This window comes from Anabrus simplex, chromosome 3, assembly GCF_040414725.1.
Source record: "Anabrus simplex isolate iqAnaSimp1 chromosome 3, ASM4041472v1, whole genome shotgun sequence".
Taxonomy (NCBI): Eukaryota; Metazoa; Arthropoda; class Insecta; order Orthoptera; family Tettigoniidae; genus Anabrus; species Anabrus simplex.
Window position 1 is genome coordinate 284,050,898 of NC_090267.1, and position 13,061 is coordinate 284,063,958.

Sequence of the window (13,061 nt, forward strand, 5' to 3'; positions counted from 1 at the left end):
GGGGCTGTCGTATTTGAGCACCTTCAAATACCACCGGACTGAGTCAGGATCGAACCTGCCAAGTTGGGGTTAGAAGGCCAGCGCCTTAACCGTCTGAGCCACTCAGCCCGGCGGTTCATACTTATAAGCTTACTTTTTTCATGTTCGGTAAGCAGGAAGGAAGTGTTTTTTAAAGTTTGTTTGAGGAGTCTTTGAACTTTTTGCGTAGGATCTTTTTTAATTACAGAAAAAGAACCATCTTTGAACAAATCTGAAGTAGTACTGATATATTCATTCTTATCGATAATTACTGTCATGTTGCCTTTGTCGGCTTTGGTCACAATTAAATCGTTGTCTTTTATTTTCTTATTTAGGACGTGCAGAAGTTTCTGATCAGCTAGTATTTTCCTGTTACTAGTGTTGGCGGGGGAATTAGGTAAATTATTATGAGAAAGAATGTTGTTGAGCTTCTTTTTTATCTCATATCTTAATTCATCTTGTGTATCTAATGGCATTTTGGAGATGGCTAGTTCTGATTCTGTTATCATTGTAACAGTTGAACCAATTGTATTCGAATTGGGCCAGTTGTGCTTGGGTCCCTTGGCTAAAATTATTTTTTCGTTTTCACTTAGGGGTGTTTTGGATAGATTGATTATAGGTGGATGGAATTGATTACAATCGTCCACTGCTCTGCTAAAGTGTCTGATTTGATTGCCGTACAGTTTTCATCTCTTTAGTTTTTCCAGTTTATTCTCTAAATTATGTTGTTTTTTGGCTAAATCTTTAAATAATTTGTCTTCAACTAGTTGAAAGAAGAGTGTCCAATGAGCATTAGATAGTAGTTTTGTTGCTGCAAGTTGAGACTCGTATAGTTTGTGATTGAGAAATGAATTTTTCCTGTACAAAAATCTGATTTCATCTTTCAACCAAATTTTATTAGTCTTATTTTGAGTTTTGATAGTTTGTGACGTAATACGGTGTTACGTATAAAATAATAATAATAATAATAATAATAATAATAATAATAATGATTCGAGCTCGATACTTGCATTATTTACCCAAAAGTTAAAGAACATTGTTTTCAAGTTATATCAGTCTATAACACTTGTGTCAGTCACTAGAGTGTGTGGCATGTGAAGTTACTAATCTGTCACAGTGGGTATTAGTTGCAGAGACGTTTCTTAGAGAGAGGAAAGTACTGAATTTCTAATGATACACATAAATGTAACACAGGGCACTAGAGGGAGGTCTGCCCAGAGCTGGCCGGCCTTTTACTCTCTCTCTCTTTACTCTGTGTGCCACATAATCTTATGGTCTTCACTGAAGGTGACCGAACCATTTTCCCTTGGTTTCTCAGAGATTGGTATTACTCTTAGAATTTAGCAAATGGTGTCATTAGGAATTTTATTTACCTGTTTACTCCACAGGCCCATTTGAGCATCTTCATCTCCTTCACATGAAGCACATTATAATACCTCTTATTAACCCGGGAAAGCCGCGCGGTTCCGTACAGTACCCGTGCGTATGATTTCAGATTTTCTCCTACTGATCGTTACTCGCTCTATATACCTGGCAACTCTGCTTTACATTGTCAAGGTGATACTCCCTGCAGTGCCTGAAATCAACAGACGGTTTTATTGGACTATTTGTTGGCGGCAACAACTGCTTGGAATGTGAGATCGTATCGAGAGGAATAAAGATGACTGCCGTCTAAGGTAAGTACTTTATATTGTTTATAAACGTTGACAATACAATTATGTATGCCGGAGTTTATTATCTTGAAATATCAGTGCATGACTTGAAATAGCAAACAATTGGTCAGAATTTCTGTATTTGCTGTTATGACAATAATTATTTTGTTGGTACAGTATGGTACCGCATGGCGCTTACCATACTGGCTTGTTTCTTTTCTCCTCCTTACTAAGTGTGATTCTAGAAAAACAATTCATACTGTAGTCGCAAATAGTGATTTATATGGGCCATTGAATTATATAATTGTGGATTTTACTCAAAAGTCCACGTCATAAAGCACGTGGAGAGCGTGATGTATCGCGTCTAATAACGTGTGAAATTATTTTCAGTGGCTTGATGCTTAATGAAGTTCTGTGCATTCTTGAAGAGGAGGATACTGAAGCTGAAGTGATATGCATTGAACCACCGGAATCCAATGTATTATCCGATGAAGATTTGGCTGGGGAAGATGAAGGCAGTCTTGCAGATAACATTACGGGACGCCAACTCCGAGCACAAGCTGAAGTAGTGTTGAAGCAGCAAATTCTGCACAGAAGTAGAGAATCCATGTCTGATAATGATCCACGGCTCGGGAAGAGAGCGAAATCAGCACCTCGTCCACCAGCTACCTGGATGGTGAATGACCTAGTTCCCACAAAAGTCCACTTCCTTAGTGCAAATTTTTCTACTTTTCAAAATATGACGCAGACCGAAATATTAGAGTTGATTTTTGACGATGAAATTGTAAATTTGTTGTGCTCTGAGGCTAGCAAGTACGCCCTTTTTAAAAATGAAGAAGATTCCAAAGTAATCTTCGAAGAAATTAAAAGTATTTGTTGCCATTTTACTTCTAAGTGGCTATATGCGAGTGCCTGGGAAAAGACGATATTAGGAGAATGAAGCCGACGTTCACCATGAGTTGGTCAGCAGTGCCATGCCCCAAGATTGCTTTCTTCAAATAATGAGATTAATTCACTATGCCTATAACAACACTATGGTTACAGATGACAAATTGTGGAAATTAAGACCTTTCATAAATATCGTAGAGAAAAAATGTCGTCAGTATTTTACATAGGAACAGGACTTGGCTTACGACGAGTGCATACTACCATACCACAGAAAACATGGGTGTACGGAGTTCATAAGGGGGAAGCCGATCAGATTTGGCTTCAAAGTGTGGTGTTTGAACACAGTTGCTGGATATTTGGTGTCTTTTCAAATTTATCAAGGGAAAAAACCCTTTGCCAATGCACAGTATGAAACCGAATTCGGTAAAGCTTCAGCTCCCTTAGTATCTATGATGGACCAGCTACCTGATGCCATTCAACATTTGCCCTATAGAATTTATTGTGATAATTTGTTCACAGATTTCAAATTAGTGAATCACCTTCGCTCTCGAGGATACGGATTTACTGGAACCATTCGAGAAAATCGAGTCCCGAAAGACTGTCCACTGACTTCTTCTACTGAAATGAAGAAAAAGAAACTAGGTACATTCAAATTCGCTACAAGTAAAGAATTAGGGATAATTGTCGCGCGCTGGGTTGAAAACGCAGTAGTTACTGTGGTATCATCCTGCCATGGTGTGCAACCTATGTCAAAAGTTAGTCGGTACAGCCAAGCTGAAAAGAAAAAAGTGTCAGTCCCACGTCCAAAACCATTCGGAAAGTACAACAGCTGTATGGGTGGCTCTGATCACATGAATGAAAATGTAGCCCTCTATAGGATTGGTATCTGTGGTAAAAAGTGGTAGTGGCCAATATTTACATGGCTTTTAGACATCATGGTGAACAATTCGTGGATGCTGTTGAGGAAATCGGGCAATGAAATTCTTCTTAAGAAGCCGTCTCCGAGCGGAGATTGGCAATCGACGTAACTAGCTCTGATCTTGAGAGTGCAGAATGGAATGCCATTTCTGAAGTAGAGCAGTGCCATCTTCGAAAGTCTTTCAGCCATGAATTTCTTCTTCTCCCAACAGATCTCTTCCCCTGTATCTTCCCTTCGATAATAAGCTGTAATAACTGATACCTCTCACCTCTCATGATATGTCCTAGGTAATGAGTTTTCCTCTATTTTATGGTGAGCAGTAGTTCTTTTTGCTTTTTCATCCGACGAAGGACTTTGGCATTTGAGATTTTCATTACCCAGGATATCCGCAAGAGACGGCGATACAGTAACATTTCGAAGGCATCAATATGTTTTCCTATGATTGGATCCAGAGTCGAGCTTTCACATCCATATAGGACAACAGAAAATATATAGCAGCGGATCATACGAATTCGTAGATGGAAACTGAGATCTGACCTCACAAAGAATTTCTTCATGGTAATGAATTGTTTCCTGGCCTGCTCAATTCTAGATATTATCTCCCGTTTGGAGTTACATTGGTCATCCAAGATGGTACCCAGATATTTGAGAGAAGACACTTGCTAAACTATTTTACCTTTTATTGTGAGATTTGTCCGAATTGTCTTCTTAGAGAACACCATCAGTTTCATTTTTGAGGGGTTAACATATAATCCAAACTCTTCACTGTGCTGAACTAAGGAGTTTATCATGCACTGAAGGGCAGGCATGTCATCAGCTATGACAACAGTATCATCTGCATATCTGATGTTGTTGTTGATTTTCCCGTTAATTTTGATCCCACCATAGTCTTCCAATGTTTCTTTAAAAATTGCCTCTGAATAAATGTTAAACAACAGAGGTGCCAGTACACAACCCCGGCGGACGTCCTTCCTGATCAAAGCAGTTTTTGAAGTTTCTTGATCAGTTTTGACATTTGCAAACTGATTGCAGTACAGGTTACTGATTATACCTAAGTCACCGGAGTCAATACCTGTTGATATCAGAATCTCTAGCAGCTTATTGTGCAATGAAATTAAGCAGTTGGAATTTAGAAGAGATATTGTAATGACTTACCTGAGGCGTTATTTGCAAACCTCCTATGACAGGTGGACATCCATAGACGTCATGTGGAAGCACCATCGGAATACAGTACGTGCAAAATATTTATTACGATTGACATCGCGATGTCATTACTTTACTTCTCCTACTCCCAACGTTTTCGATGTGGCCTAAACGGCATGGAAATTAATGTCATATTAACTCTACCTTTTTAGTATTATCTTCTATTCTGTTTCTTACTACTTCAAGTTTATTTAAAACTTGTGCTTTGAGCATTGCGCTTAATAAGCCTCCATTGAAACTAAGGGAAGTATGGACCTTGTATGTGCTGATATCTACTTAGAAACTTTGTACTATGATGCTCCGCCCCTTGGCCAATGAGAGCTCTCACTCTTACGACGGAAGTTCCTCGCCAATTCTTGTGCTGGGTGAGAACGGGATTATTGAGTGGAACATGGACGGAGATGGATCCACGCTTGTCGTCTCTCTGGTGTGAGTGGGTTTTGCAAGCCGACATGGACGTAACATGAAGAAAATTGTAAGAGGGCTTCTCCCTTTGCCCTCATTATGTTTTTGACATTTCTAGCAACACAGGAGCTGCACTAGTTTGTATGATTTTTAAAACTGTTAACTTGGCTTCTTCATCCAGAAAGTGAGTATCAAAATGGCGTCATCTCAAACCAGTGGATATTTTCGGCATTTTAAAGAATCTTATTTTCTTCAGCTTCGATCAATTTGAGTATATGTTATGTGGTGAATAAGGACTCTAAATTTCTGACAAAAAAAAAAAAAAGATCTCAGCTCTTTAAAATAAAAAAAACCCTTATTATTATTATTATCATCTTATATTGTAACTTTTCGTGTTGTTGTTAAAATATTTTAAAGATGTATCTGGGGTGAGGTTAGAATACCTAATTCTTATGTGGAAAATCTTTGGTACTCCTTGTAAAGTCAAAATTTTTCAAGCTTATCAAAACACCCCCAGTGAAATCAGTTTTAAACCATTCGAGTTCTAACCAAGTGGATGGTAATTTAATTTTATCTTTCTCTGTCTTGTTTATCTTGGTTCTTTTCGTGATATTTTTTCTTTTCCCCTGTTTTGCTCGGGCTTCGGTTTCCGTGGTTACCTTTGGCCATGCTTGATTCATGCTGTTAGTGTGTTACTATGACAACGTTTTGTTTTGGTGATTGTGGACCTAATGATATTTTCCTGATCGTGGAGGATGTTGGTTAATTTGCCAGTTCCTTCCGCCTTGATGTGATATTAATTTCTGTTTGATTTTCCTTGCCTTTATGAAACCTTGACCTCGTGTTGGGGCAAATTTAATTTTAAATATCCGGTTATTTTTTCTTTTTACTACTGGGTATAAAGTGTCGTCGTGTTTATTTAATCCCCACTGTCCATTATTTTATCCCTTGGTGAGAACTCTGTGGTTCAGAAGGGCTTTTAAATAGGTACACTGTGAACTGATATTAGTTTTTATCTCATCATTTTCACTGGTATGTTGAGGCCTAACTTGTTTATGAAATTATTTCTTTTATTTTCCCCTGGTCGACCACGATAGATTTTAAAATATATTTTACTTGGTATGTTAATTCAAGTCAATCTTTGCTTTGTTAATTTTTTCTGCGTTGATAGTTTTTCTTCCTAATATTTTAAAAGGTTTAATTTACTAAATAAGAATATGTTGTTCTTCCTTTAATTAATTGGTACCAGGTACGAATTTCTTTCCACAGGTTCTTAAGTGACTCTCTTTCATCTTTTAAGGTAAGTCTCCTGTTGTTGTTTTTCTTTTGCAATGTTTGTGTGAGTCTGTTTACGCTTCCTGTTTATTACTTTCTTGACGAACTAACTCTTGTTACTGCTAGTTTGTTTTGACCTTATGTTACTGCCGTTATCGTAGTTTGTTTTGGGTTGTTCTACGTAACGGGACACGATATATTGATTACAATATATATAATTGGGTGGTATTTTGAAGGGAAATAAGTACAGTTGTTGTCGCTTCTTTTCATTTTAGAGTATCTGACAACTTGAGGTTCGATGGCCTATATCACTATATAGCTCCAACAAATCAACGACGGTGACGTGCAGCCGCTGGATGTGAATCCCGCGTTCGCACAGAATGTGTCAAATGTAGTGTGCGCGTATGTGTAAACTGCTTTATGTCATTTCATACCAGTGAAAAGTGAAAATAGGTGACTATGTATCATGTCTGAGCTAATGTTATTTTTCAGAAATCCTAAAGAGATAGGCATAGATATCAAGGATAATTTATTAAAAAACCACCTATTCAATACTTTCCACGTTTAATGTGGTTATTATCTACATGATTTTATGTAGACTTATTTGGTCAGGTATCCTTGATATCCAGATATCCTTGATATCTATGCCTAACGTCATCTTCAATACGGAACAATAATGAGAGTTGTTACTTGTAATCCTAAAGAGATGTCGCAAATATATTTGTATTTGTAAGTGATATTCCATAACAATATTAAGCATTAAATTACATGGTATTCGAAAGAGGAAACAATTTTTTAAGTTTTACCCAAAAGCTATGTCAAATGCCTGCGGTACCGTACGGTACCAGGCCGTCATTTAGAAACCAACCAGAAAATTTTTAGAAAAATGACTTTCAAATGTTCTCTAATATGTGAATGCAGGGAATATTAAATCAAAATTTTAAAAATTTAAAATTGAAAACTCCGGCATTCCTGGGTTAAGAATGTAATGAATGATTTTTAAGATGAAAACAAAAAATGTCATCTGGTCTCAAATTAATACCAAAGAAACTGAAACATTACAAAACAACAGTTTGTTTTGTTTGGGCAATGATTGTCACAAACTAGTAATAAATACTGCCTGTTGAGTCATTAAATGTAGATACTTTAATAGTGAATAAGAAAGAACCCATTAACCACGTTATTTAAACAAAATACTCGTACTTATCAAGAAATAAAATGTAATGCTGCTATAGAGGAAAAAGAGAACGTGTTACCTCACATTTTGAACGTACACAGTCAACACGTAACTCTATGTACAAAAACAGTACATAGGTTTGTATACTGAGTACTCATGACTGAAGTCTGGTTGGATCCTTATAAGATCCACCATCTACTGTCATAGATAACCTGGGTATCAGTGTTCCAAGCCAACTGAAATGCATGCACCAACAGATCCTATGAGTGACATTTTCATACTAATTATAACAGGTACTGGCTACATAAGGAATGGTGTTCCTAACATTGCTCATACCTCAGTCACTTTCATATTGTCAAGGTTAAGGATGAGACTGAGGCATGCAAAAAAGTAACAAATTTGTTCCAGCCCATACCAGAAGACAAAGAGCACTGTAAACTCTAAGTATTGGCAGTAAAGATATAGTACATAGGTACTTACTGCATTACCAATACGAACTAAAGAGAAGTTGTGAACAGTTTCAAATACTTGGAAAGTGTAATCACAGAAGATGGGAAGGTAACTGAGGAGATCTGAAAGAGACACAACAAGCAAATATCTTTTGTCAAAGAAATACGAACAAGTTCTGTGTTTGATCTATTATGTACTGATACTGACATTTGCAACAGGTACATGGACAACAACAAAATGAGATGAGAGCTAAGTTTAGACAGCCCAGATGAAATCTGTTAGAGGTATTGAAGGAAAGGCAAGAAAAGATAGAATCGGAAAACAAGAGATTAGAAAGAGGATTGGAGTTTCAAAGCCACAGGACAAGATAAGAATAAGCAAGCTGAAAATGTATGGACACATGATGTGAATGGGAGAAAATTGAGTTCCAAAGAAAATTTTTACATCGAAACTAACAGGAAAGAGACTACAGGGAAGGCCTCGAAAGACGTGGATGCAAACTGTGGGGGAAAGTGTAGGGAAGAGAAAAGGAAATATAGATGATACATTGCAAGCAGGAAAAGAGTGGTGGAGGGATAAGGCAATGATGGAGGTCCTTGATTCATAAACTGACCCACAAGAGAACTGGAAATGGAAATTGAAGAAGAAGAAGAAGAAGCAGTGAATCGCTTCCTTCAACCGTCAGAGTAAAATGAATTGCAGTAACGGTGAGCTCACAGCACATGATTCAGCTGACTTGCAGCAAAACGTTCTGAATGGCGCACTCACGGATCAGTGAGACAGAATACACACATGGTTCATTATCGGAACAGTGGACGTTTACAGAGAGCCAAACTTGCGTTGCAAGAGAGACATACAGAACCAAGGTTCACTGAAAGAATCGTATGCTCTAACGGACTCTTGTTCTCAGCTCATTTGAAAATAATACCCACGTGCATTCAGAGTCCTCTTCTTACAGGGAAGTTTAAAATAATTGTTGGATAAGCAGTGTTGAAAAGGTGGTCAAAACATAATTCCAAAGCAGGTAGTAAGTATGTAGGCTATTAGGTTAATGAATCTTAGTACGGTATTATAATTTAGTTGACATTCGACAATTAAATCAACTCACAAAGGGAACCTGCCAAGTGTAACAACCCGATTTCCCAGAAATTTTGCTCAGTGGAAGAGGGGTCGAAATAAAGCGAACACATGTTTTAGCTTATATGTAGACACATTAATAAGAAATTGAAATGGAAGTCCACCTATTCAATACCATTTAATATGATGTCAAATCACTTATACAACAAGACCGGTTTTGGCCCTATTATGGGTAATCTTCTGCCATGGATGAAAACTGACAATATATAATATAAATATAACAAAATTAACACTTTAAAAATATAATGCACATATTACAAATTATTTTATAAACCAGGCAAAAAAATCTGTCAGTCTATAATACTATAATTAGTGATGAATTTCAAGTCCACTAGTCAAATTTTGTCATGTGTGACACTGCCATTGGTATTATTCTAAAATGAACAGTTCTAATAAGTAAACACTGTACATGTACCATTAAAATATTAAAATAGGACCTGACCTGTTACACATACAATATTAAAATTGAAGCTGAGCTGTTACACTGGTGTTGAAAATTAAATTAACCATTTTGTGTGCTTGTTGGTCAAATGCAACACAGCTGTGTTTAAACAAGTATACACACAATGAGTAGACTTGAGATGGTAAGACTGAATTATTTGATAGAAGGGAGCTTGCAAAACCAAACCAAAAGAACTCTAGGCAAAATCGTAATTGACGAGCTGTTTGTCAATGAGGTTTGTGCTGAACAAGTAGGTCTGAAAAGAGAAGAAAACTGGAATAAACGAGCATGATAATCAAAATGGAAAACCTTTAAGAAGATATTAAGAGTTTAAGTTGCCTGTTGCAGATGGACAGAGAACGAGGGAAAACCTTGCAGCACTCTGAGGTCAGTAGCGGAGGATTTTAACACTACTGCATGTGATGAAGCATTATAAGCATAGCAGATAGCAATGGGTCTATAATCAGGTTACAAAAAGCACCCTAGCTTTCTTTGTGAGTGGGCAGTCAAGCAAGCTCACATCACTGGACACAAAAGGAATGGCCATGTAGACAGTAGATGGTAATGGTGTGTATTAAGATTTTATGACCACGAGACATATATTCATTTTAATTTTACAAAGAAACATGATGTGCTGAAGAAAAGCTGACTTTAGATCCAAATTCAGCATGCCTGAAATATAAAAAAATCACTATTTGAACATTATGCAATGATCACAAAGTCTAAATTCACACACCACTGTTATCACATTCAGTACTAAGGAATATGAATTTACTCCATTCATAACATATAAGTTAAAATGTGTTGTTTGAGTCATCAGTCCATAGACTGGTTTGATGCAGCCCTCCATGCCACCCTATCCTGTGGTAGCCTTTTCATTTCTACGTAACTATTGCATCCCACATCTGCTCTAATCTGCTTGTCATATTCATACCTTGGTCTACCCCTACCGTTCTTACCACCTACACTTCCTTCAAAAACCAACTGAACAAGTCCTGGGTGTCTTAAGATGTGTCCTATCATTCTATCTCTTCTTCTCGTCAAATTTAGCCAATAAGTCATAAATGAAAGAAAAGTTCCACCTAATCAATACTATTTTATTGTCACATGTAGGACCGGTTTCGACCTCTAAAAAGGTCATCCTCAGCTACACTAGAATTGCGTTTACATATTATGCCTCATATTGAGAGCTAATGACATACTCTAGAATTCAACGATTTTAAAATGGTTATACCCATGCTGAGAATTCAATATTATACAATTACAAAAATTAATTGCTCTTATTACACTCAATGTACATATGTAAGAATCTAATATGAGTTCGTCTTTTCTTTAGTGTGATGAGTATGTCGGAGTATTTTTAAACATAGGCATTTGCCTAGTCAGTTTAATTGATCTCTAATCTTATGAATATTTAGTCCTGTATGAAATGAACTTAGTTGAACAATTGAAAATAATCAGTATTACAACCGTTTTTACAATAATTTACACTAAAATTAATGTAGAAATATACATGTTGATAGTTCAATAAAACAAATGACTAGCCAAATAAAACAGTAGTAAATATAATTTAACGTGCTTGAATGCACTGTTGATTGTCTAATGTGGCAGGTAATCGTGGTTCTTGCGTTGTACAGTTCGTGTTATATTAGAATAATAAGAAGTTAGCACATAAACAAACACTTAAACACATTAAAACAATAAAAGTCACAATAAAAATAGTGGACATGGTTTAACTTAATTGCACTGTTGACCGTCTAAAGCTGCAGATAATAGTAGTTCTTGCGTTGTTGCAGTGCGTATTATGTTAGAATTATGTGAAATAGCTCATAAGCAAAACTCTTAAACATATTAAAACATTAAAATCACTGTAATGTGTGTTGGATGTAAACTTCAGTTGACAGTCCAAATTAATAAGAGACAGACACCTTCTATGTTGTTTGCAAGTTTTAAGCTTAAAATATTGTAATCATTGCCAATATGTATGAATATTACTCAACCACTTTCCAATTTAGTATTTTGTAACCTTTAATAATTTGTTTGTTTGACGTTGATTAATGTTCTAGAAATTTGTTCACTTTTTTAATCCAAGATCATTAATGGTGGCTCTTTCCTTTCTTATGATGGTGAATATCTGCAAGTCGAAATGATTGAATTAGAAATTCTGATTGAAATAAAAGTTGTATACTAGTGCGAGTTCTATGAAAATTTACTTCCTGCTGTGGGGTGGTTGAGATGTTTGCTGTTTGGCTGTCTGTCGCGTATTGTACCTTGTACTTCTGATAATGTTGTCGGCTGTTGTGGAGGGGTTGGAGGAGTTGGAGGGGTGTGTGGGGGAAGCTTTGTTGTGTGTATGGGCGGGGCTGGGCGTGTCCGCTGTCTGCGCTATGGCTTGCGTATGATGCTGTTTGTTAACTAATTTGATGTAATCATTCTTTACAATTGGGATAATTTTATTAAATAAAATGTTGGTTTTCTCAGTTAGTTTGTTGATATTATAATTGGGATTTGTATATTGATCAAATGTTATGTATAACTCCTCGTATATATTAAGCAAAGGGCCTTTCGGATTTGTATTTAATATTTTCAAATCATTATCTATGTCCGTAAAATTATGTTTGTAATCGTGCATGTGTTGTCCTATTGCAGAGAAATGATTATGCTTAATAGTGTTGACATGTTCATTATACCTTATTGCAAAATTTCTTCCAGTACGCCCTATGTAACATGTTAGGCAGTTGTTACATCTAATTCAATATACTCCTGATTGAAAATATTTGTTGTTATTGTTGACTGATTTGGTATTATGTATAATATGCCTGCTGTTATGTGTACTTCTGAAAGCTATTTTAAGATTATGCTTCTTAAAGACATTAGATAGACAATATATGCACGTGTTATTAAAAGTGAAAGTTGCAAAATCTTTTCTAGGTTTATCTGGTTTCAGCAGTGTAGTTTTGGGACGGGATTCGATCTTACGAATAATGGAATTTATCATCTCTTTTTTATAACCATTTTTTCTGTCTATTTCATGAATTAATTGTAACTCTTCGTTGAGGTCTGTTTTTGATAAAGGTAAATTAAAGGCTCTGTAAATCATGCTTTGGTATGCTGCTTTCTTATGGGAGTCAGGATGAACGGAGTCCATCTTTATAGTATTTATTGTGTGAGTGGGTTTACGGTAAATTTTGAAGGTTAGGTGGTTTTCATGCCTAGTAATCGTCAGATCAAGATAGTTTAGCTTATAATTATTCTCAGATTCTTTAGTGAATTGTATATGCGTGTCTAAGGCATTTATTTTATCTAGTATAATATTATCGTTGGTTATTCTGTTGTCGATGACGACAAATACGTCATCGACAAATCTACACCAGAAGAATATTCCTTCTATTTTGCAAATAGAATTGTATTCAAGGTGGTCTATGTATATTTCTGCTATTATGCCAGATACGGGAGACCCCATCGGTAAACCTGTTTGTTGATATATAGTGTCAT

The 13,061-nt window shown here is 36.3% G+C and overlaps 1 protein-coding gene across 3 annotated transcripts in view; it reads right to left on the reverse strand.

Annotated features, from left to right (window-relative positions):
- The window catches only part of aft (adrift), a 436,902-nt gene that overhangs the window by 388,144 nt on the left and 35,697 nt on the right, over window positions 1–13,061 (reverse strand). Inside the window, exon 3 of one of the 3 annotated variants that reach the window (XM_067143070.2) lies at window positions 8,018–8,109. The exons of the other annotated variants lie outside the window; for them this stretch is intronic. The gene's annotated coding sequence lies outside the window, so the exon portion shown is untranslated. The remainder of the gene's footprint in view (window positions 1–8,017; window positions 8,110–13,061) is intronic. 3 annotated transcript variants of the gene reach the window in all.